The sequence below is a fragment of the Pan troglodytes genome, chromosome 1 (assembly GCF_028858775.2).
Source record: "Pan troglodytes isolate AG18354 chromosome 1, NHGRI_mPanTro3-v2.0_pri, whole genome shotgun sequence".
Lineage (NCBI taxonomy): Eukaryota > Metazoa > Chordata > Mammalia > Primates > Hominidae > Pan > Pan troglodytes.
Window position 1 is genome coordinate 46,686,312 of NC_072398.2, and position 25,512 is coordinate 46,711,823.

The 25,512-nt window shown below is 39.1% G+C and overlaps 1 protein-coding gene and 1 pseudogene across 15 annotated transcripts in view; one reads left to right on the plus strand and one right to left on the minus strand.

Annotated features, from left to right (window-relative positions):
• PPP1R12B (protein phosphatase 1 regulatory subunit 12B) overlaps positions 1-25,512 on the minus strand; it is a 239,945-nt gene that overhangs the window by 177,074 nt on the left and 37,359 nt on the right. The gene's annotated exons all lie outside the window — the stretch shown is intronic.
• On the plus strand, positions 1,265-1,364 carry LOC112206998 (U6 spliceosomal RNA; annotated as a pseudogene).

Below are 25,512 nucleotides of genomic sequence, written 5' to 3' on the forward strand. Positions count from 1 at the left end.
ATTCCCTCTCTAATGTTCAGAATTCCATGGATTCTTAAATTCAGGAGCTATATGAATAAAATAGTATGCACCCAGTTAAGGTGGAAGAGAATCATTCTTGTAGGTAAGACCAATCAACAGAGTTGTAGGACACTCTCATGAAGCACCTTGGAGTGACTGTTTTCTTGCTTTTTTTTTTTTTTTTTTTTTTTTTTTTGCCTCCAGAAGAAGGAATATGACTAAAGCATGGATGAGAGACTAAAGCATGGATGAGAGACATATAGTTCCTGAAAATCTTCTCAAGTGAATAACGACTAAATTTAGATGCCCTTCTGCCCACTCCATCGGCAGCTGTGCTGCTGACTCATTCACGACTGAAGCATGGTAGATGAGCAGATTCGCCCACTTATAAAACTGTTTCCAGGGACATGAACTTCAACACCATGCCTCTACACAGAGCTATGCTAAACCTTCCAGAGAGATAGGTCTTTCCTTTTCTTGGGAAGCAGGCTAAACAAGCTTTTGATGTCACTCATGATAATGGGGAAATTCTTTGCATTTGGCCCAGATTCCTTCTGATGCAGTTTAAGTCCATTTCCTCCTATTTTGCATTCCTGAAGACACATCGAATTTTACTAAAGTAACAACGTGTTCTAAGCTCCTTAAGAAATAGAGATATAACTTAATTACTAGTATGAAGGAACTATTTAGAAAAACTGCCAGGTAATAAATTAAAGTTTCCTAACATCAGCATGTCATATTTGTCTGGCAATGATAATCTCCAAGGAAAAATACTTGATTTTACCAATAATCTGGGGAAAGAGCACTGTGATCTCACTACTGTACCTGATACTGCTCTCTCCATATCAAAGGCAAAAGTGACTGATATCAATCAGTGCCAGGGTTAAATCTGGCAGTGCAGAGAAGGCCTCACAAAACAAAGCCTCCTCGGTTCCCAAAATAGCCTGCAACTGTTGCAACCAGCAAGTGCCAGCTTTCAGAGCTGACCTTGCTGTTGTGTCTCAGAATATCACTAATACTACCTGCCTTGGCCTCAGAACAACTCTCTTCCCCATAAAACCCAGCTCCAGGTGTCTGGGCATATGTTACACTAGAAGCTGGGCTTAGTGCAGCCTAACACCTACTTGTTTGGATTTTTCAGCCCACGCTTTCCTTGATTTCAACAAATCATGTGGACAAAATTGTTGAGAGTATATCAAAAAACACTACCAAAAGAGTAAAAAGGCAGTCCATAGAGTGGGAGAAAATACTTGCAAATCAATGCTTACTTCAGCAGTACATATACTAAAATTGGAACAATACAGAGATTGGCATGGCCCCTACATAAGGATGACAAGCAAATTCATGAAGCATTCCATATTTTTTATAAGCAAAAATATATGTACATAATAAAGTTTTTAAATTTGCACATCATATATCTGTATGGGATTAATATCCAGAGTATATCGAGAACTCCTAAAACTCAACAACAAAAAATAAACAACCTGATTCAAAAATGGGCAAAAAAGATTTGAATGGACATGTATCCAAAGATATACAAACGGCCAATAAGCATATGAAAAAATGCTCAATGTCACTAATCATTAGGGAAATGAAAATCAAAACTACAATGAGATAGCACCTCATACCTATTAGGATGACTATTATCAAAAAAACAAAATAGGCCTGTAGTCCCAGTTATTTGGGAGGCTGAGGAGGGAGGATCGCTTGAGCCCAGGTGATCAAGGCTGCAGTGAGCTATGATAGCACCACTGCCCTCAAGCGTGGGCAACACACAAGACCCATCTCTAAAAATAAATAATGAAATATAAAAATAAAATTTTAGCATGCAAGGAAATATTTAAAAAGTGTTGGCTGGGCGTGGTGGGTCACACCTGTAATCTCAGCACTTTGGGAGGCTGAGGTGAGTGGATCACGAGATCAGGAGATTGAGACCATCCTGGCCAACATGGTGAAACCCTGTCTCTACTAAAATACAAAAAATTAGCTGGGCGTGGTGGCGCGTGCCTGTAGTCCCAGCTACTTGGGAGGCTGAGGCAGGGGAATTGCTTGAACCCAGGAGGTGGAGGTTGCAGTGAGCCGAGATCATGCCACTGCTCTCCAGCCTGGTGACAGAGCAAGACTCCATCTCAAAAAAAAAAAAAAAAAGTGTTGGCAAGGAATTAAAATCCTTGTGCACTGCTCAGGGGAATGTAAAATGGTATAGCCTCTACGGAAAACAGTATGGAAGTTCCTCAAAAAATTAAAAATAGAATTACCATTTCTATTTTCTATTCAAAAATAGGATTTTGAATATATATCCAGAAGAATTCTGGGTATAAACTCAAAATAATTGATGCTGGTCGTAATGGCTCATGCCTGTAATTCTAGCACTTTGGTAGGCTGAGGCGAGTGAACTGCCTGAGCTCAGGAGTTCAAGACCAGCCTGGGCAACATGGCGAAACCTTGTCTCTACTAAAAATACAAAAAATTAGCTGGGTGTGGTGGCATGCGCCTGTAATCCCAGCTACTCAGGAGGCTAAGGCATAAGAATTGCTTGAGCCTGGGAGGTGGAGGTTCCAGTGAGCAGAGACTGTAGTCCAGCCTGGGGGACAGAATGAAACCCTGTCTCAAAAAAAAAAAAAAATAATAATAATAATAATAATAATTGAAAGCAGGGTCTCTCAAAGAGATATGTGTACACCCATGTTCACAGCAGCCTTATGCACAATAGCTACAATGTGGAAGCAATTGAAGAGCCCATTGATGGGTGAATGGATAAGTAAAATATGGTATATACATGCAATGTATATATACCAGAGGGAGTGTGATCCTGATAACACCTTGATTTTAAACTTCTGGCCTCCAGAACTGTGGGAGAATGATTGAATAATTTTGTTTTAGGCCACCAAGTTTGTGTTAATTTGTTACAGAAGCCACAGGAAACTAATAAACTTGCCATAGAATAGTGAATCAGAATCAGAACCTAGAGAGTCTGCCATATCCTCAATCCTTACTAGTAACTGAAAATCACAGCTGTAACTGATCCCTTCTTTGACAGATGAAAAGTGATCAATAAATTTATCATACGACTTTTTAAAAGACAACTACATTAAATAGAAAGTTTTAGAAACTGTTTAACTAATCTCTGGCTCAAATAGCAAAACCCTGAAAGAACTAATCATGGTTCTCACATGAGGCATTTTACTGAAGGTATTCTGGCTGAGGACTGAAACTGGGATAGAAATACTAATTGATGAGGTCCCTGTGAAACCCAACATTTCTAAGCTCAAAGTCCCCTTGCCCCAACTAGACGGCCAAGAAATCATATGCCAAGAAATTATACAGCTGTCCCTCAGTATCCATGGGGAACTGGTTGCAAGACCCCCTGCAGATACCAAAATCCACTGAGGGTCAGGTTCCTTAAATAAAATGGTATAATATTTGCATATAACCTATGCACATCCTTCCAGATACTTTAAATCATCTCTAGATTATTTAAAATGCCTAAAACAATGTAAATACTATGTAAATAGTCATTATTCTATACTGTTTTTATTTGTATTATTTTTATTAATATTAAATTTTTATTTTTTATTTTTCCAAATATTTTCAATCTGCAGTTGGTTGACTCCATGGATGCAGAACCCATGGATATGGAGAGCCAGTAGTACAAATAAATTAAAGGTGATAAAGGACTCAGTAAATCTGGCAATCTCCACCATCAGGAGATCGTCACTACAGGAAGGCTTTAACCTATCAGTAGTTAAGATTGACTGATCCAGAGCTTGAGTCAATCCTTCCAAGTAGCTGTCTCTTCATTCCAATCATGATATAGTATAACTACTGCTTAAGTGGAAATCATCACAGCGGTCTGCTCCAACATGACAGGTGACACCAGCAACTGTCTGCCCTGTGTGAAAGACTCATAACCCCACTGGCAGAGACAGTTTGGCTCTCAGATGGTGAGAACTATATCTGATTATGTACTCAGTGGTCAGGCAGGCTCTGGACACAGATCTGTACCCTTTCAAGAGAGACAGCCGAGAGAGCAGAAGTAAAGAATTTTCCATGAAGTGTCATACTGATTAAGATTTTGTTCTCAGTAAACTGGCATATTACCTCAAGACTGCAAATGTTTACAGGTTGGGACCAGAGAACATCTCCCTTCAATTAAGAGCAAGTATCATATTGCCTAAGGGTTAACAGTACTTAAATTTCAAAAATGTGTTCAATTTGGATTCTAATAAGCCCTTCGCTTCAAATAATGTTTCCCTCAATCTTCTCTATTCCCTATGCTTTTATTCACCTAAAAGAAGAAAAACTCATTCAGCTGTCTTACAACTTGGCAACTTTTGCACTATGGTTATACACGTCTGATCTCTTATCATCAAATCATGTTTTTTGAAAGTTAAGGAGAAAGAAGATGAAGAGCTCAGAAAATGAAATCTGCATTTTCTCAAAGCTCATGAGTCATCTTCAAACAGAAGTTGTATGTTCCAGTCTCCAAATCTCTACTTTGTTACTCACTGATAATTCTAATTTTGAGGAACAATAAATGTGGCCTACTAATTGTGATAAAAAGCCCAAGTATGACTTTCTTTCAGATCAAAGGTGAGATAGCTGAGTAACTCTGACACTTGAATATAAGAAAGTCCTATTGAAATTGCCTTCTTACAAATTCTGTACATAAGAGCTGAGACACACTAAGTAATGGAATGATACACCTTTACAGACTTGATCAAAGACATTCCTTGGAAAAAGTCTATTATAACAAAACAGTAAAGGAAAAAAATAATATGGAAACTAGAGTGATAAGCATTAGGACTTTCCATGTTACAGATGAAGAAACTCAGCCTTGGAAAAGTTAAATGATTCTTATTTAAGGTCATATATTCAGTCACAGAACCACCTAAATGCTTTCTACCTACCACTTTAGAGGTGTCCGAAATAGAGTTCATGGCCAGGGTCAAGAAACTACTTGGTTCATGGAACATTTTCAATGCTTAATACCATCTCCCTAAAAATAGCTTTATTTTAGTATATACAGTGTAAACTGATATTAGTCTACCCCTCCAATAATTTTATATAAGGAATGTGGCCAATTGGTCAATTTGAGTTGGTTACTCCTAACTAGACTAAATGCAAAACACAAAGATCTCATTAAAGTGCTTTGGTTACCACTGTTTATTAGCATGAGTCTGGATTAGAAACCTCCTTCTTCTCTTGGCTACCTGTCTTAATCACAGCCCCCCAGTGGTCTACCCTGCTGCCAAGTTGGCATGTAGAGTAAATTGTTGTCCCATGGAGAGGGATTTTTCTATTTAACTCCAGATCACTCTGTGCCCATAAACAAGTGTTTCACAAGACACAAGAGCACAGCCTGAAAGCTATGGCATGGGCAATGCTTCATAGCTGTCAAGTAAGCCTGGGGAAAAGAAGGAAGACAATCCTGGGATCTGAGTTGAGTAAGGAGTGAATGCCACAAAGAAATTACAGGCAGTTTAAATCTGCAGAAGGTATAAATCAGCACACCAAATATTATCCCTAAAAGGAGATATTAAATAAAAGGTTATTATTTTCCCAGCATATTTTCATCAAGCATTTTATATAGTCAAAGCTAATAATATATTATTAGTCCATAACACTTATTGTCATGTCCTCCCACAGGTAGAGTACTACATGGTAGAAGACACGAGAGAAAGCAGTTATATAACCCTAAGCGGTACAGCATACAGTTAAGAGCACAGACTATGAAATAAGACTTCCTGAGTTCAAATCCCAGGTCTACTGGTTAAGTAGTTTTGTGTTCTTGGGACGAGTTATTTCTGTCTGCTTCAGGTTCCTCATCTGTTAAATTATCATACCAATCATAAGAACTACTTCATGGAGTTACAATTAGGATTAAATGAGCTAATGTACATAAAAACACTTCGAGCCTGGCACACAGTTAAATGTTACGTGTTAGCTGCTATTATTATATTACCCTTGTATTATCTCCAGAGTTAACAAGGGACCCTCCTTTCTACACAAGAGCAAAAATGATATACTTAAACATAAATATAGTTCTATATAAGTAATGTTATACTTAAATATGAATATAAGCTCTATGTAAGTTCCTGTACATGTAAACAGATCACAGTCAGGTTTCATTCATAAGAGATAAAAGTTAATTTAAGTTAGGATTAGAGGAAAGGAAAAACAATGGGCCAGGGCTCCTATAGCTGACTCCTATAGCTGGTAAAGGAAGTTGAGGGGCTTTCGACTGCGTTTTACCATAACAGAGTCACGGGCTGCTGAGGGTCCATCAAGTCTAATTGTTAGCACAAGCAGAAAATCTAAGAAGATAAAGTTCTGATCTGACACTGACTCACATTACCAAAGAACAGGTTAAGAATTTGTCTCAGTAATCAGTGTTCCCTGACTGTAATGTGCATTTCCATTTATTCATGTAACAAATATTACTAAGGCCTGTACTATACCAGACATGGTCCTCAGGCGGAGATGTAGTAATAAAAAATGATTAAGACTTTATCATTTAGTGGTGGAAAGAGACATGTAAATGATACAATGCAACAGAAATAATCTCTAATATAAAATGAGAGCTAAGTACAAAGTGTTATAGTGCAGAGTAAGAAGTTGCTAACTTGGTCGAGGGGCTACAGGAAAAACCTCCCAGTATAAACATTATTTGGGCTGGGTGCGGTGGCTCACGCCTGTAATCCCAGCACTCCGGGAGGCCAAGGTGGGCGGATCATGAGGTCAGGAGATCAAGACCATCCTGGCTAACACAGTGAAACCCCGTCTCTACTAAAAAAATACAAAAAATTGGCCGGGCGTGGTGGCACACGCCTGCAGTCCCAGCTACTCAGGAGGTTGAGGCAGGAGAACCGCTTGAAGCTGGGAGGTGGAGCTGCAGTGAGCCAAGACACGCCACTGCACACCAGCCTGGGCAATAGAGTGAGACTCCATCTCAAAAAAATTATAATAAAAATTTAAAAAATAAAAATAAAAAATTATTTACCTGAGTTATAAAGAAGAAAGAGAACACTGAAACAGCAGCGATGAAGAGAATCTGAAGCAAAGAGAATAACATAGGCAAAGGTCTGGAGGAAACAGAAAATGTCCATTTTTTGGAATAGTGACAATTCCATGCATGCATAGACTAAAAAGGGGGTGGGGGCATGCATAGAAATTTAAGTAGGGCTTCATTTGCCATACTAAGAAATTGGAACTTTACCCTACAGGCTAGTGGAAAATAGAAGGAATTGTGGCTGGTAGGATACGTTGACAGCCATGAAGGTCCCTATATTCCATCCATGATAAAGAGTCTCACCTTTATCCTGAAGACAACAGGGAGGTATTGAGGTTTTTAAACCAGAGAGTGATACTAACAGAATTGTATCTTAGAATGATAATTGCAGTAGGAATATGAAGATTGAACCACTGGGAGGGAAAAACTCATGAGAGACACCAGTGAGGAAATTGTAATCTAGGCAAGAGAGGATGAGGTCTTGAAGTAAGGTACTGGCAGCTAAGACACTGGGGAGGACATGGATTTGAGAAGTACCCCTGAGGTAAAATGAACAGAAAGGGTCACTTATTAGAATGTCAGTGGTGAGAAAGGATAACATGGAGATTGTTAAGAGCTTAGGACCGTGGGTGATTTGTGACACCACTTAGACAAAACAGGGAATATAAGGAAGTCTTAGAAGTCTTTTCTGTTTCTGATTCCCAACTAGTGCTAATTTCTCTTAAAGCCTAAGTGACTTACACTCAGGAACTATATTTGAGCAGCAAACTAACAAGCACTGTTGCCCTTTCCATATTAAATAATCCTAAAGTGAGCCTAGAGAAATCAGTGCCAACCAGCCCAGCCTCACAGCTGTTCCCTGCCCCACAGCAAAGTCCTGGTTGGGTCAGTGTCATGAATACCATGGCATGGGCCTGGCAAGGCATTATTGTACAGCAGCCCACACAACAGGGGAATTGAGGTTACAGTATAAGGTCTCAGCTACAGCTGAAATCTCTTTAAAGGCACGTGTTAGTGATAACAATGGTAACTTTACAACTCAAGAGGACACCCCCAATTTCTTCTCGAAAATTTTAATCTTTGGAATAGAAAATGAGTTGGTAAATTAAAAATATACTGTTTGGCCCATATGGTATTTTAAAATTAAAGATTTTTTGCACACAAAAATTCTATATTTGAAACTCCTTTTTAAAAATTAGATTACAACACTGGGGCCAGATTCCCACAAAGTAACAACTGGTTGGAGTTGAGTGGCAGCTGCCTTCTTTAGGCAGAACATGCGTTTCTCAGTGCCCCAGGCCCCATCTCTCTCTACTGTGTTACACCGAGCCTGCTTTATTAATTTGTATTACCTGCCCATCCCCTTTACTTTCTTATTTTCCCAAAAATTTTTATGAAGATGTTCAAACACAGAAAAGTTGAAAGAAGTTCACAGTGACCCCCCCATATACCCACACAAGCTATCGTCCACTATTAATGTTGCATTTGCTTTGTCATGTATCCACATCCCTTCATCCATTCATCCCATTTCAGACATTAGTAATAATTTCTCCAAATACTTAACTATAAACTAGAGTTAAATACCTCTTTACAGTATTATTTTTCTTTTGAAGTAAAATTTACATACAGTGAAAAGCACGAATCTTAGGTATACATTCACTAAGTTTTGACAAATGTCTGTATATGTTACCCCTCACTGTAGGTGTTTGAGTTGCATCTCTCAGGCATCTGACCCCTTGGACAGAAAATTGTTTTTCTACATTGCTCTGACCTCAGCACTGTCCGAGGCCAAGGAAATGCTGGCTATGAGCAGAAACATAGTTGACCTCTCTTAAAGCTGCGTCTTGTTTCTGCTAGGCCTTAACAGTCCAAATCTGGGTATAATCAATTTTGTATATCTGATAATATAAATTCACTATTGAGGCTGAAAACAGAACACACACTAGAGATTAAGACTTTAGAAATCTGAACAACTTGGTTTTTTCCTGAAAGCATCAAGCATAATGATACAACAAAACATAGCCTGTAGTCCAAACTTCAGACTGCTATGTCCTAGAAGAAGGGAAGTAGAATGAAAAATAAAAACCAATGAATAACACAAACATCCCTTGAGATCACAAATAGAAGAGTTAGATTCCACTCTCCCCGACTAGCTTACTGGTAGTACCAAGGTAACAAGAATAGCTTCCGTGATTTGGTTGGTAAGAGAAGGCATTCCTAAGTCCAGGAAAAGATCAGGAATAGCAAAAAGGTAGAAACCTCATGTTCCAAAAGTAGAATATGGACAGGTAAAAACCTGAAAGAGGACTCAAGATTCACTGTTAAGGCAAAGACTTTCCACATAGCCTGGCAAAGCAATGGCATCCCTTTATGGAAATGAAAATGAGAAACGCCCCCTGTCTCCTTTGATGGTAAGTGCTTACTTATCTGCAGTCAAATCCCAGCCTCCCAGAGCACTTCGCTAGCAGGGTGCTCAGAATTAGGTGAAGCTTGCCAAGACAGAAAATTTCAGATGCTGTCGCAGAGGCACTGAAGGTTAAGGAAAGAGTGTGTGTTACCTTGCTTTCAATCTGTCTCAACTGTCTCATTTATAGAGTGTCCTCAAGCCCAAACTCTGAACAACTGTTATGTAGGACAGAGGTAGAGGAGAAATTTCAGAACAGAATGGAGGATGTTGTAAGATGCTGTATAGGCAAAAGAGTCTGACTTTAATGACACAGCCCATCCTAATCTTTCCACAGCTAAGTTTCTTAGCTATACAAGAAAAACACCAAATTTAACCTTCTTTTTATGTCAGGGTTGATGTGAGGACACAAGACGACAAATATGAAAACAGATTTTTAAAAAGATAACTAGTACATAAGTCCAAGTATTGCTATTAACGTATGCTATTCTTTGTGTTAATTAATAAAACAAAATATACTGTGAGGCAGTATAGTGCATTGATTTAGAGCAAACTTTCTCTGTAAAGAGCCAAATAGAAAGTACTTTATTTGGGAGACCAAGGTGAATGAATTCCTTGAGGGCAGGAGTTCAAGACCAGCCTGGGCAATGTGGCAAGAATCTATCTCTACAAAAAAAAAAAAAAAAAAATTTTAAATTAGCCAGCCATGGTGGTGGACAACTGTAGTCCTAGCTACTCGGGAGGCTAAGATGAATAACTTGCTTAAACCCAGGAGGTCAAAACTGCAGTGAGGTATGACTGTGCCATTATACTCCAGCATAGGTGCCAGAGCCTGACCCTGTCTCTAAAAAAACAAGAGAAAAAAGAGAAAAAAGAAAGAAGTACTTTACGCTTTGCAGATCATAGTCTCTCGCAAACATTCAACTCTGTCATTATAATGTAAAAGCAGCTATAGACAATACTAAACCAATGACTATAGCTGGGTTCCAGTAAAATTTTATGGACACTAAAAATCTGAATTTCACATAAGTTGCACATATCACAAAATATTTTACTTCTTTTTCAGCTAATTAAAAGTGCAAAACTATTTTTAGCTTATAGGTTGTACAAAAACAGGCAGTGGGCTGGATTTGGCCCATGAGCTATAGTTTGCTGACCCCTGATTTAGTGCATTGGCCAGAAAGTTTGAATTCAAATGTCAGCTGTGGAACTTAATAGCTATAAGACCTTGTATAAGTTACTTAACTTCTTTCTGCCTCAGTTACCCCATCTATAAAATGGGAATGACAGTACTATTTCTTTCTTAGTATTATTATGAAGATTACATATCTTTATATGGACACAGCAGTTGGAACAGTGTCTGGCACAACTTAACTGCTCATGCATATTGCTGTTAGCTATTATAAACCATTTCCATAACAATCTCTAACAATTCTGCAAGTGTGCCACACTTTCACATGCCCTCATATATTTACACATGCTGTTTCCTCTGCCTGGAATGCATTTTCCTGCTTAGAGCTTCTACATGGTCTGAAAGACTTAGTTTAAACATTACCTTCACTATGAAGCCTGCCTTGACTATTCTTCTCATCCTAGCAGATACTAGCCACTACCACCAGTTTCCCATTACCTATTGTAGTATATTGGATTTTACTGTAGTTATCTTTGATAGGTCAAATTCTCAGCAAGACTCCTTGTATGCAGAGTCTATGACTTGCTAATTGTATCCCCAGGGCCCAGAATAGTGCTCTACACACACAAAGCATGTATTTGCTTAATGATATTAACAATACAGAAAGCAAGCTAATACATTAATAACGAGGATAGAAATCTCCTAGTTATGTGCCATAAAAAGGAACAAAATCACATGCTTTCCAGTAACATGGATGCAGCTGGAGGCCATTATCCTAAGTAAATTAACACAGGAACAGAAAACAAATTCTGCATGTTCTCACTTATAAGTGTGAGCTAAACATTGGGTATTCATGGACATAAAGATGGCAACAGTAGACACTGGGGACTACTAGAGCAGAGAGGGAGGGAGAGAGAAAGGGAGAGGGGCTAGGGATGAAAAACTAACTATTGGGTACTACACTTGCTAACTGGGTGATGGGATCAATCATACCCCAAACTTCAGCATCACACGATATACCCATTAACAAACTTGTACATGTACCCCCTGAATCTAAAAGTTGAAATTATAAAAAATAAATGAAATAAGATCTTTTAAATCCATCATCAAGGAAAAAAAAATATCGGCCAGGCGCAGTGGCTCACGCCTGTAATCCCAGTACTTTGGGAGGCTGAGGCAAGCAAATCACGAGGTCAGGAGATCAAGACCATCCTGGTTAACACGGTGAAACCCCATCTCTACTAAAAACACAAAAAATTAGCCAGGCATGGCGGTGGGTACCTGTAGTCCCAGCTACTCAGGAGGCTGAGGCAGGAGAATGGCTTGAACCCAGGAGGTGGAGCTTGCAGTGAGCCAAGATTGCGCCATTGCACTCCAGCCTGGGCAACAGAGCAAGACTCCGTTTCAAAAAAAAAAAAAAAAAAAGGTGGGGTGGCTCACACCTGTAATCCCAGCATTTTAGGAAGGTAAGGAGGGAGGATTGTTTGAGACCAGCTTGGACAACAAAATGAGCCCTCATCTCTACAAAAAATTAAAAAATTCACTGAGCATGCTAACACATGCTTGTGGTCCCAGCTACATAGGAGGCTAAGGCAGGGGGATCGCTTAGGCCCAGGAAAATGAGGCTGCAGTAAGCCATGTATGCACCACTACACTGCAGCCCTAGGTGACAGAGCGAGACCCTGTCAAAAGAAAGAAATCTCCTAGTTATATGACAAATGTGAATATAATTAAATATGAAAATAATTTCTAATATCCTATTTTGAGTAAAATTTACCATGTTAATATTCCATCCCCAGGCATATCCAGTAAGCATCCAGAGGTTGTCTTGGTGCTGTTATTAGTTGGTAGCAGATATCTTAGAATCCACACATTGATAATCACAACACTAGGTTTTAGAGATTCAAAAGCTCATCTCCCTCAATTTACAAAAAAATATATATATGTTTAGTAGTGAGGGGAAAAGGAAATAAAATAATGAAATGTGAAATTTCCACCAATATAACAATGTACATAGCAAAAACCAAGAAGTTAACAGAAAGAAAGCCCTTTTCTGAGCCTTCTCTTAAACTCTTAAGGAAATAGTCAATCATCAAAAGGCTTCACCAAGGCCATTGAGAGAAGTATGCTTTTTCAGCTAGTCAGGATTCTAACTAAAACAGAGTTACTTGGGCAACATAAGACATTACCCTTGCCACTCTCAACCTGCCAAGAGTGTTGTACCCCTTTGCTTAGACTTCTGCCAGGCAAGCTATGATACTGTGCCCAAATGATCCTGTGCCAGACACAACAATCCCTCTGACAGAAGGTTCCTTGTGTCTACTAATTCTAGGCTAACCAGCATGCCTGGCATACTGTCTCTTAAAAAAAACCAAAGCTGTTTTGGGAGAACAGGTTAAAGGAGGAAGGGACTCCAACAACTAAATAGTGAATATTTTCCAAAAGGCAATTTAATATCATCAAAATCAATGAATGCTATAATAACGAAGAGAGTTCAGTGAAGATTCAGATCACAGCCCCCAGGTGACACTAACATGACAGTGAGGATGAAGTAGGAGCTTTACATTTTCTAAGTTTTCTAAGTTAATGTCACATCCCAGCTGTTTGCTGTGGAAATAATGACATCAGAATCACTTTGTCCTTGGGTTTTCGTTTTTGCTTTTGTTTCTAATGTGTGTATGCATGTGCGTGTAATGCACTAGCTGAGAATTATCCATTTTTCCAGTGGTCTATTTCCCTCTTTCAGAGCATGAGATCATATACTATGAGAATCTGCCAAATTTAAGGAATTTGGCATACTGTCTCCTAAAAAAATCAAACATATAGAAAATACTTTTTAGCTGGGCGCGGGGGCGCACACCTGTAGTCCAGCTACTCGGGAGGCTGAGGTGGGAGAATCACTTGAGTCCAGGAGGTGGAGGTTGCAGTGAGCTGAGATTGCGCCACTGCACTCCAGCCTGGGCGACAGGGCAAGACTCCATCTCAAAAGTAAAAAAGAAAATATTTATGTTAGGACTATGCTGTATTCTTGCCAGTGCCATTGTTATTACTACTACCATTGCTATCATGATTTTCTTCAGTGCCAGAAAATAGCTACATGTATAGTATTTAATTATTGCTGAATTTGGACATTCTCATAATTGCTAACTCAAGGGATAGTAACTTTAGACACACTATTATCAACAACTTTTTTTCTTCCAATATGTTATTTTAATATATCTGACTAAAAGGATTGGGTTTTCTTATATTTTAGATCTAGATTAATTTCAATGGAATAATGTAAGTTATAATGCCATCCTTTCTTCCAAAAAACTCAAATTTTAAATATATCCCCATGTGTCTTCCCAAAAGTCCTCTAAGGAAGGGAAAGGTTGAGGAATATCATAATACTGGTGATAGCAGCCAATATTTTTTCTGGTCTATTTGAAGCTGGGCATGTGGACAAGACCTGGCAAGAGAGTAGTGTGAAAAGACAACCTACCACAAAGCTATGAGAAATTCTAGCATTTAAAAACCATGTAGGAAAGGATGAGTGAGCAAAGGTGGTATAACCAGAGAAGAGAAAAGAAAAACAAATTTAGCATGGAAGTCATAGGATGAAAGTGTTTCAAGAAAGAGTGGTTGATGCTGCTAACAGTCAAGTAAGCTGAAGAAAGGACATGTCAGAATTAGCAATGTAAAGGTCACAGAGGACCTGAGCTTGAAATGTTTCAGTGCAGTAATCGGGAAAGAGCAAGATTAAGAATGGAATGAAGAGTGAAAGGAAATGAGAGCATTGATAAGTCTTGAAAAATATGGCTAAGAAAGGGAGGAAAGAGACAGAGTGATAGATGGAAGCCAGGAAGGGGCCATAAAATGTTGTTATTGTAAAATGAAAGAGACTTGAGCATCTTTAATTATATTTAGAAGCATTCACATAAAAAGAAAAGGTTGGCGAATAAGGTTGGATAGCGTGAGATTAAAGAGAAAGGCTCCAAAATAAAGACAGAAGGATTAGCCTTAAATGGGAAAAACTCTCCACTGCAATAGGAGGGAAGGAAAAGAGAATGCCTCAGACATAGGTAGAGTGGTTTAGAGATAAAAATTGAGCCTGGGCAACATGGTGAAACCCCATCTCTACAAAAAATACAAAAATTAGCCACGCATGATGGCACGCACCTATAGTCCCAGCTACTTGGTAGGCTGAGGTGGGAGGATCACTTGAGCCCCAAAGGCATTGCTTGCAGTGAGCCAAGCCTTGCAGTGCGACACTGCACTTCAGTCTGAGTGACAAAGAGGGACCTTGTCTCAAAAAAGTAATAACAAATAAGAAATTCCCATCTAATTTCTCTGTTTTATCTGTGAAGTAGTAGTAATCACAGTAGTAACAGAGGTAGTGGTAGGAGCAATAATATCAGTTAATATTTATTAAGGGCTTACTATACATGGGTGAAACACTGCCCCATATATTGAATATTAATGAATTAATATTCATTAAACACTGCCCCATATAATGAATGTTAGTGAATTAATATTCATTAAATCCTCCTGGCAAGCTAATAAGATAAATATTACTATTATTATCATCATCATCATTTTTAGAAGATTAAGTAACATGCCCAAGGTCACATGGCTAAAAACTAACGAGCCAGCATCCAAATCCAATCAGTCTGGCTCCAGAGCATAATTCTGAACCATTTTATTATACCAACTCTAAATGTAACAACCTACAGGGCACTAGAGACTTTTACAAGTCTCATGTTAAAGCACTTGTTAAAAGGGTTTTTTTGGTGCAGTGATAAACACAAAAGCCAGATCAGAGTGGTTGTGGAGTAGGAAGCAAAGCAGTAGGAGGTGGTATCGACTGTTCAGAAAAAGGGAGGAAGTAGAATGCTCAGAAGGGTGAGGAGCATACAGAAGTATGAAATGATCATTCCAGAGAAATGAGTGAGTTGGCCAGGGACATACGACTGGGTTTCCAGACAATGGAAAGGATCTATTTGAATTTGGGGACCATGAATGTAAAGTGATAAAAACGTATACTATTTGGTGATTTTCATCCACTTAGGTGTAACCACAGAGAAATCAGAGTTAGGTTCATCCAGTTAGGACGTTGCCAGATAAGTTCAAAAATTTCAGAGAGGTAAGGAGTTTAGGGTTTAGGGAAAGTGTTATTAAAGTAAACAGAATCTAAGCAAGACAAGAAGGAAAGCTGATGAATTATAAAGAAGTAAATGGGAGAAAGAATTGGAAGTCCCAATTAGAACTGGTTATAATAGCAGTGATTGAACTAGCAATTCCACATTATGGCCAAAAAGCCAGATGCGTTAGAGGAGGAACAGATATAGGTGACATTCGTGTCATGGGTATAACTGTGGAAATGGGTGACAGAGCAAGGTGGAGGGAAAAATCACCCAAAATGAGAAACATTTTCAGGAACAGTCACCCAAGTGAATGTTGGATGATTGGATAGCAAAATGAGATGGAGAGTAAGTTGTGAGCTAAGTCTTTGATGAATGAGGGGGTTAAAAGGTGGCATGAGAATCAAGGGAGCGGCGGTATTTTATTTTTATAAGACAGTATAAGAAATAATGCTCAGGAAGTGACAATGGGGAACAACATGGTCCTAATACTGCTTCCTAACACCGAGTTATGTGAGACAAATGAAACCTGAACAACTTGAGAGGGCTTAAGTCTATGACAATAGCAGAACTAATGCTGTGGGTTCCTAACTTCCAAACCAAAGCTCCATCCAATATCAGGTATACTATAGCTTTCTTCTTCAAATTGATTTTCTTTCTTTTTTTTTTTTTTTTTTTTTTTTTTTTTTGAGAGAGTCTCACTTTGTTGCCCAGGCTGGAGCGCAGTGGCATCATCTCAACTCAATACAACCTCTGCCTCCCAGGTCTAAGCAATTCTCATGCCTCAGCCTCCCAAGTAGCTGGGATTACAGCGCCCACTACCACATCCAGCTAATTTTTGTATTTTTAGTAGAGACAGGGTTTCACCATGTTGGCCAGGCTGGTCTTGAATTCCTGACCTCAGGTGATCTGCCCAGTCTCCCAAAGTGCTGGGATTGTAGGCGTGAGCCACCAGGCCCAGCCCAAATTGATTTTCTTCTCTTTTCTCTTCTCTTTTATTTCTTTTTTCTCCTTTCTCTTTTCTTGCCCCTTCCTTCCTTTTTTTTTCTGAGACAGAGTTTCACTCTTGCTGCCCAGGCTAGAGTGCAATGGTGCAATTTCGGCTCACCGCAACGTCCGCCTCATGGGTTCAAGTGATTTTCCTGCCTCAGCCTCCTGAGCAGCTAGGATTACAGGCATGCGCCACCATGCCCGGCTAATTTTGTATTTTTAGTAGAGATGGGGTTTCTCCATGTTGGTCAGGCTGGTCTTGAACTCCCAACCTCAGGTGATCCGCTCGCCTCGGCCTCCCAAAGTGCTTGGATTACAGGCGTGAGCCACTGTGCCCGGCCCCAAATTGATTTTCTTAAAGTAATCTAGTAACACAGAGTATATTTTTATCGTTAAGAGAAAAAAAATCAAAATCTAACTACAATATATCCTGCTAAAATACTGTCCAGATACTTACGTGCTTACATGTACTTTTCATATATCTTTCAGAATTTCTTTTTTCTTTTTTTGAGATGGAGTCTCGCTGTGTCGCCCAGACTGGAGTGCAGTGGTATGATCTCAGCTGCGATCTTGGCTGGCGCGATCTCAGCAGTGGTGCGATCTCACTGCCACCATGCCCGGCTAATTTTTTGTATTTTTAGTAGAGATGGGGTTTCGCCATGTTAGCCAGGATGGTCTCGATCTCCTGACCTCATGATCTGCCTGCCTCAGCCTCCCAAAGTGGTGGGATTACAGGCGTGAGCCACCACGCCCGGCCATCTTCCAGAATTTTTAAAAGCGTAAATGGGGACATATTATATGTACTTCAGTGAGTTTTTCTTTCTACTTACAATATTCTTATAGAATGTTCTTGCATAGTGTTAGTACAGGTTTATGTAGGTCTACCTCTTTTGTTTTTTATTTATTTATTTATTTTTTAGAGACAGGGTCTTGCTATGTTTCCCAGACTGGTCTCAAACTCCTGGCCTTAAGCAATCCTCCTGCCTTGGCCTCCCAAAGTGTTGGGATTACAGGAGTGAGCCATCATGCCCAGACCTGGGTCTACTTCTTTTGTTCATAGCAGCAAAAGATTTCCATACTGTGAATATCTAACCATTCCCCCATTTATATAAATTTAGGTTTTTCCTAAATTTTTTATTATAAACAAGGAATAAAAGAACATTTTTGTACATACATCTTTCTGTACATATGCTAGAATAAGGAAAGAAATAAAACTTAGGAGCCAAATGATCTGCATATATTTTTATAAATTCTGCCAAACTGCCTTCTGAAAAGGCTTTGCCCATTTACAAGACAGTTAAGTGCACCCATTTCCCCAATTCCATATCAATATCCATGCTTGAAAGAACTAATTCTTTTGGTTCAAGGAAAAAAAAAAGAACTAATTTTTAAATTTCTGTTAAAGAACTGAAAAAAAAAACACTGTTTCGATTTGCATTTTGCTAATTAACAATGAACTCTGAGAAGTTTCTCATGTGTTTTAAATTTTTTTAAATGTTAAAACAGCTATACTGAGATATAATTCACATACCATACAATTGGTCCATTTAAAGTATATAATTTCAGGCTGGACACAGTGGCTCACTCTTGTAATCCCAGTGCTTTGGGAGATCAAGGCAGGTAGATCACTTGAGGTCAGGAGTTTGAGACCACCCTGGCCAACATGGCAAAACCCTGTCTCTACTAAAAATACAAAAAAATTGGCCAGGCTTGGTGGTGTGTGCCTGTAGTCCCAGCCCCTGAGGAGGCTGAGGCACGAGAATCCCTTTAACCCAAAAGGTGGAGGTTGCAGTGAGTTGAGATCGCACCAGTGCACTCCAGCCTGGGCAACAGAGAGAGATCCTGTCTTTGGAAAAATTAATTAATTAAATTTAAAAGCATATAATTTCAAAGGTACTTTTTTTAAAAATTATAGTCATAGATAAGTGAAACCATCACCACAGTCAATTTTAGAAAATTTCCATCATCTCAAAAAGAAGCCCTGGGTTCAGGCACGGTGGCTCATGCCTGTAATCCCAGCACTTATGGGAGGCTGAGGCAGGTGGATCACTTGAGCTCAGGAGTTTGAGACCAGCCTGAGAAGCATGGTGAAACCCTGTCTCTAGCAAAAATACAAAAAATTAGAAATTAGCCAGGTGTGGTGTGGGCCTGTAGTCCCAGCTACTTGGGAGTCTGGGGTGGGAGCATCACTTAAGCCCAGGAGGCAGAGGTTGCAGTGAGACAAGATTGCGCCACTGCACTCCAGCCTGGGTGACAGAGTGAGACACTGTCTCAAAAAAAAAAAGAAAAAAAAAAAGAAGTCCTGTATCCTCTAGCTATTGCTCCTCAACCTCTTACCCTCCCTCCTCCTATCCCTAAGCAACCACCAACCTACTTTCCCACTCCAGAGATTTCCCTATTCTGGACTTTCAAATAAATAGAATCATATAATACATAGACTTCTGTGACTGACTTCTCTTAGCATCTGTTTTCAAGGCTCATCCAAACTGTAGCATGAATCAGTATTTCATTCCTTTTTATGGCTAAATAATATTCCATTGTATGGATACACATTTTGATTATCCATAAGCTGATGAACATTTGGGTTGTGTCCACCTTTGGTTATTATGAATAATGCTGCCATTGACATTTTTGTTTAAGTGTTGTATGGACACATGTTTTCATTTATCTCCAGTACACCTGAAGATAATTCATTTATCTCCAGTACACCTGAAGATAATTCATTTATCTCCAGTACACCTGAAGATAATTCATTTATCTCCAGTACACCTGAAGATAATTCATTTATCTCCAGTACACCTGAAGATAATTCATTTATCTCCAGTACACCTGAAGATAATTCATTTATCTCCAGTACACCTGAAGATAATTCATTTATCTCCAGTACACCTGAAGATAATTCATTTATCTCCAGTACACCTGAAGATAATTCATTTATCTCCAGTACACCTGAAGATAATTCATTTATCTCCAGTACACCTGAAGATAATTCATTTATCTCCAGTACACCTGAAGATAATTCATTTATCTCCAGTACACCTGAAGATAATTCATTTATCTCCAGTACACCTGAAGATAATTCATTTATCTCCAGTACACCTGAAGATAATTCATTTATCTCCAGTACACCGGAAGATAATTCATTTATCTCCAGTACACCGGAAGATAATTCATTTATCTCCAGTACACCTGAAGATAATTCATTTATCTCCAGTACACCTGAAGATAATTCATTTATCTCCAGTACACCTGAGTAGAATTGCTGGTATGGACATATGTTTTCATTTATGGGAGTAGAATTGCTGGATCATATGGTAACTCTATGCTTAATTGTTTGAGGAACTGCCAGACTGTTTTTCAGCGGCTGCCCCATCTTACATTTTTACCAGCAGTATATGAGAGCTCCAATTTCACCACACCCTCACCAATACTTGTCATTATTTGACTTTTTGGTTCTAGTCATCCTAGTGGGTACAAAGTGGTATCTCATTACGGTTTTCATTGCATTTCCCTGATGACAATTGATGTTGAATATCTTTTCAGGTGCTTATTGGTCATTTGTGTAACTTCCTTGGAGGCATGTCTATTTAGATTATTTGTCCATTTTTTAATTGAGATATTTTTTCTTATTATTAAGTTATTTATTATTAAAGTTCTTTATATATTCTAGATACAAGTCACTTACAAGATATATAATTTGCAAATATCTCTCACTCTGTGGGTTGTCTTATCACTTTCTTTTTTTGGGGGACAAGGTCTTACTCTGTTACCCAGCCTGCAGTGCGGTGGCACGATCTCAGCTCACTGCAAGCGATGCTTCCAAGTCCAAATGATCCTCCCACCTGAACCTCTCGAGCAGCTGGGACTACAGGTGTGTGCCACTATGCCTGGCTAATTTTTCAAATTGTTTGTAGAGATGTTGTCCTGCTATAGTGCCCCAAGCTGGTCTTGAACTCCAGGACTCAAGTGATCTACCTGCTTTCTCGATAGTGTCCTTTCAAGTATTTTAAGCTTTTAGGCCAGGAGTGGTGGTGGCTCATGCCCATAATCCCAACACTTTGGGAGGCTGAGGTGGGAGGATCAGTTGAGGCCAAGATGTTGAGGCCAGCCTGGGCTCCACAGCAAAACCCATGTGAAAAAAAAAAAAAAAAAAGCTGGATGTGATGTCACACACCTGCAGTCCTTGTTACTTGGGAGGTTAAGGTTGGAAGATCACTAGAGCCCAGGAGTTTGAGGTTACAGTGGGCCATGATCACACCACTGCACTCCAGCCTGGGCAACAGAGTGAGACCCTTCCTCTTAAAAATAAATAAATAAAGCTTTTAATTTTTATGAATTCAAATTATTTTTTCTTTTGTTGCTCATGCTATGGTGACATATCTAAGAATCTTTTGCTAAATCCGAGGTCATGGATCCAATTTGATAGCTCATCATTAAATTCAATCAATTAATCAATCCTAGGTCATGGAAAACATTACTGCTATGTTTTCATCTAAGAGATTTATAGCTTTAGCTTTTACATTTAGGTCTTTGATCTATTTTAACTTTTGTATGGTGTGAGGTAAGACTCCAACTTCATTCTTTTGCATGTTATCCAGCTGCCCCCTGTACCATTTGTTGAAAACACTATTCCTTCCCCAGTGAATGGTCTTACCTTTGTCATATATCAGTTGACCATAGTTGCACGGATTTCTAGAATCTCAATTCTATTCCATTGATGTACATGTCTACCTTTGTGCTGATACCACACTGTCTTGGTTACCATTGCTTTGTAGTAAGTTTTAAAATCAGGAAGTGTGAGTCTTCCTACTTCGTTCTTCTTTTCAGGATTGTCTTGGCTATTGTGGGTCCCTTGCAATTCCATGTGGATTTTTTTTTTTTTTTTGAGACAGAGTCCCGCTCTGTCACCCAGACTGGAGTGCAGTGGAGCGATCTTGGCTCACTGCAACCTCCGCCTCCCAGGCTCAAGCAATTCTCCTGCCTCAGCCTCCCGAGTAGCTGGGACTGCAAGCGTGCACCACCATGCCCAGTTAATTTTTGTATTTTTAGTAGAGACAGGGTTTCACTATGTTGGCCAGGCTGGTCTCGAACTCCTGACCTCGTGATTTCCCGCCTTGGCCTCCCAAAGTGCTGGGATTAGCCACCTCGCCCGGCCTTCCATGTGGATATTATCTCATATGTTTATTACTTAACTACTTCCCATTCACAGCCTTTCCTCGTTTTTTTTAAGATGGTTAAAAAAAATTTTTTTTTTTTTTTGAGACGGAGTCTTGCTCTGTCGCCCAGGTTGGAGTGCAGTGGCACAATCTCGGCTCACTGCAAGCTCCACCTCCCAGGTTCACACAGTTCTGCCTCAGCCTCCCGAGTAGCTGGGACCACAGGTGCCCGCCACCACACCCGGCTAATTTTTTGTATTTTTAGTAGAGATGGGGTTTCACTGTGTTAGCCAGGATGGTCTCGATCTCCTAACCTTGTGATCCACCCGCCTCAGCCTCCCAAAGTGCTGGGATTACAGGCATGAGCCACCACGCCCGGCCGGTTAAATTTTTTAAATTGTTTATATAAAGAGCTCATTACTCTGGATATTAATCCTTGATTACAAAATCTTTTTCCTGGTCTGTCATTTGTTTTTCAACTTTTTTTAGGATGTTTTTTGTCATAGAAAAGTTCTGAGTTTCATTTTACTCAGGAAGTCTTCTCCCTCCCACCTCTTCCTTGCTTCCTAGTTATAAAAATATTCACCTATATTTCCTTCTAAAAATTATATTAACTATTTGATTCCTTGGAACTTACTTTTCAGATGGTGAGAGTTAGGGGGTATAATTTTTTTCCCCAAGTAGAGAGCCAACTTTCCTAACACAATTTTTACCCCATTAATTTGAAATGTCACCATTATCAAAATTAAATTCCTATCTGTAATTGAGTCTGTTTCTGGAGTCTCTATTTCTTTCATTTATCTGTTTATCTATTCCTCTATTAATACTATAGCATTTTAATTACTTAACTATATTTGGCATCTGGTAGGTCAAGACTCACCTCATTGAATTTTGAGGGATTTACTTGACTATTTCTGCATATTAATTCTTTCAGATGAAATTCAGGATGAGCTTGCCAAATTTTTCCATGTAAATTTTGACTAGAGTTACATGGATTTTATAATAAAAACAATAATAGCAAACACTATGGAGCCTACTAAGTGTCAGAAACTGTTTTAAGATCTTTCATATATTAATTCTAACAATTCTATGAGGTAGTTACTATTGTAGTACTACTAGATCAATATTAAGAAAGAGAGATGATACAATACTATTTCTATCAGTAGCTCCACTTATTTAGGCCTTCCTTCATGTTCTTTATAATAAAGTATTATATTTTCTTCCTACAAGTTTTATAGGCTGGGCGTGGTGGCTCACACCTGTAATCCCAGCACTTTGGGAGGCCGAGGTGGGTGGATCACTTGAGGTCAGGAGTTCAAGACCAGCCTGGCCAACATGATGAAACCTCATCTCTACTAAAAATACAAAAATTAGCCTCGTCTCTACTAAAATACAAAAATTAGTGGTGGTGTGCGCCTGCAGTCCCAGCTACTCGGGAGGCTGAGGCAGAAGAATCGCTTGAACTCAGGAGGCAGAGGTTGCAGTGAGCCAAGATTGTGCCACTGCCCTTCAGCCTCGGTGACAGAGTGAGACTCCAGCTCAAAAAAAGAAAAGTCTTATATATTTCTTCCTGGGCAATTATTCCTAAGGATTTTGTGATTTTTTTCTCTTTTTTTTTTTTTTTTTTTTGCTGCTTCTATGAACAGGATCCTCTTTCCCATTACATTCTTAAATGTATACCTATTATATTCCAAATGATGGTTTGAAAAACTATTTTGTATTGATTCAAATTAAATTTATATAATTTTTTTTCTGAAATTTCATTTACCTTAGAATTATTCTGCTTTTAAACAATGGCTAGTCTATCCCATAACTATGTGTTAATCCCACAACTAATTTGCATATATTCTTATTGTGTGACACAGGGCAATTCAAAGACTTGCTTTAAAGGTAAAGTGACAACACTCCTATCTTCCCAAATCTGCTATTCAGAATTACCCTACGACACTAGATTAAACTTCTAGTGCATCTATTATAGAAAACTGCCTTCTCATCCAGTAGAATGTGACCTAGAAGATCATAACAGTCAAATCTGAAGGGATAGGCAGAAACGGATCAAATAGGGAGTTTGTTTTTGAATAGTCTAATGACTGGCCTTTTAATAAATCATTAAATAATCCTTTTCTACCTTAAGGGAATCAGGAAAAAAAAAATCTTGTACCATCGAAACATTAAAATGAAGCCAAGTTTAAGGAGTAGCCAAATAGCTAGCTGGCACATTTAAGTTGTCTTTTTGGAGTTACAGCTATCTAGTTAACAACCTCAGAGATTAATTCAAATGAACCTGAAATAGCAGTATACCAACAGAGACCTCACTCCTTAGGCTTTCAGGGTGCCAAAGTCTTCACTTAATTAAGACTAAGCAGAGATGATCCCCATATCTTTTTGAGACTAAGTTTCACCTTTCTTGCTCTGAAATTTTAGAACTCGATGAAACCTTCTACATAACTGGTAGTGGCCCAGCCTATTTTCTGGAGCAGTTAGTCTTGTTAATATGCCACACTGACGTTGTTGACAGAGTATGCCAATTTAAGGCTGAATGGCAAAAACTCAAAGGCTTAAAATAATGTTAATACTTTGTTTTCAAAGGCTATAGTAAAGGCCAAGAGCAAAGTCATTCTTCCAGCTTAACAGCATTGGAAAGACCACAGCAAGTACCAGAAGGCTTTCTGACACAAAATCAATAACTGCATGCAAATATGAACATCAATAGTTGCATCTTCTTAGTCACTAGACTAAGTTAGGACTAGCAATGAACAAAAGCTCTTCTAAAATGTTCTTATCACCTAACTTATTTTTATTTCACTTCTCCATTCCTCTCTGTAAAAGAATAGGATGCCATGAAAAGTTGTGTAATTCCATTATTTTAATTGCAGTTTGGCAAAGTCCTTAGGCGAAAATATACCTAAATATATTCTCATGAAAATGGCCTTCATGAAGACTAGCATATTATAAAAATCAAACAACAGTACGATAAATATACTACCCACGGGAGAAAAAAAAACAACAAAACCTCTGTCAAAGTGTTAAATACAATAGTACTTCAGCTCTTTCACTATTATTTAGTGCCTTAAATTTGCCAAATGTCAAAGAAAGTCAACAGAACATATTAAATACACAGAAACCCAGGCCAGGCGCCGTGGCTCACGCCTGCAATCCCAGCACTTTGGGAGGCCGAGGCAGGTGGATCACGAGGTCAGGAGATCGAGACCCCGGTGAAACACCATCTCTACTAAAAATACAAAAAATTAGCTGGGCACAGTGGCGGGCGCCTGTAGTCCCAGCTACTCAGGAGGCTGAGGCAGAAGAATGGTGTGAACCCAGAAGGCGAAGGCTGCAGTGAGCCAAGATTGCGCCACTGCACTCTAGCCTGGGTGACAGAGCAAGACTTCGTCTCAAAAAATAAATAAATAAAAATAAACAAATAAATACACAGAAACCCATCATAAGTATTCAAATTTACATTTACATTCTGAAGTTAGCCATGTATTTTTTACTATAGAAAAATAGCTCTTGAGTGGCTGGGTGCGGTGGCTCACGCCTGTAATCCCAGTACTTTGGGAGGCCGGGTGGATCATGAGGTCAGGAGATTGAGACTATCCTGGCTAACACGGTGAAACCCCGTCTCTACCGAAAACACAAAAAATTAGCCGGGCATGGTGGCGGGCGCCTGTAGTCCCAGCTACTCGGGAGGCTGA